This window comes from Otolemur garnettii, unplaced genomic scaffold (genome assembly GCF_000181295.1).
Source record: "Otolemur garnettii isolate 467f Iridium unplaced genomic scaffold, OtoGar3 scaffold00025, whole genome shotgun sequence".
NCBI lineage: Eukaryota > Metazoa > Chordata > Mammalia > Primates > Galagidae > Otolemur > Otolemur garnettii.
Window position 1 is genome coordinate 21,293,431 of NW_003852420.1, and position 1,524 is coordinate 21,294,954.

Here is a 1,524-nt window from a genome sequence, read left to right on the forward strand (position 1 = left end):
CAGCAACCTCCAACTCCTGGGCTCAAGCGAGTCTCCTGCCTCAGCCTCCCAAGTAGCTGGGACTACAGGCACCCGCCAGAATGCCTGGCTATTTTTTGGTTACAATTCTCGTCATTGTTTGGCAGGCCCAGGCCGGATTCAAACCCACCAGCCCCGGTGTATGTGGCCGGCACCCTAGCTGCTTGAGCTACAGGCACCGCCATAAAGTTTTCTTAAAAAGTCTAAATTATCCTTGGGCCAAAATGATAGAAAAGAACCTATTGGAGATATTAACCAAGAAGAACTTAAGAAGCAGTATTTATAGTATCTCATAAAACCGAATTCAATGCAAAGAAGAAAAAAGAAAAGGATTATGTACAGATAAAAAGGACAATGAATCGAAAAAATGTTAAGCATCATGAATATCACTATATCTCAAACAGCCTGAAAACTGACAACATTGTGGGCAGGGAGAAGGAGGATGGATAACTCTTGCATTAAAAAAGGAAATAAGAGAACAGCTAGAACTGATAGATGATAATATCATTATGTCTGAATCTAGAAACACATTTAAGCAGCAGTACTGACATGAAAAAATTGTAATTTGGTATAATTTGGCCAGGTGCAGGGCCATATCTCATGCCCATAATCCTAGCACTCTAAGAGGCCCAGGTGGGTGGATCACTTGAGCTAGGAGTTCATGACCAGCCTAAGCAAGAGTGAGACCCCATCTCTAAAAATAGCTCAGTGTGGCGGCAGGCACCTGTACTCCCAGCTACTTAGGAGACTGAGACAAGAGGATCACTTGAGCCCAAGAGACTGAGGTTGCTGTGAACTATGAGGCCGTAGCACTCTACCCAGGGCAACAGAGTGAGACTCTGTCTCAAAAAGAAAAAAAAAATTTGAAATCATTTTCAGGAAACAGGATTAAGAATGACTGAAGCATATCATTCAATTCAATAGTGTGAAGAATGAATAACGGGGGAAAAAACCAGGAGAGAGAAGAAAATGGCAATTAAATTGGAAATAAGTAAAATAAAGACCAAAAACCAAATGCTGCTTCTCTATAAAGACTATAAGATCAGGAAAATGGGAAAACTCAAACAAAAGGGAAAAGGGAAATAATTATGGACTAGATATTGATTAATCTGAACACACAGATGAAAATGAAAAGGCTGCAGAGAAATATAAAAATTCAAATTGGAAAGACATTAATAACTTGAGTAAACCAATGAGCATTAAGTAAATTAAAAAGGCAAAGATCTCTCTTTAGGGCAATTAAAAAACCAATTAAACCAGAATTAGAAGTTTTACAGTTTAACTATACTTGAGAACACTAGTTTTATGTAAGTTTCTCCATAAAACATAAAAGGAATAAAACCTGCCTAGCTCTTTTTGAGACTAGTGTTAAAATGATTCCAAAAATAAGGAGAATTCAAGAGAAAAAAAATTAAGAAAAACTTCACTTGTGACTATAGATGCAAAAACAAACAAAACTAAATAAAGCATAGGTTAGCCAAACCTAATAGTATTAAAAAAAAAAAA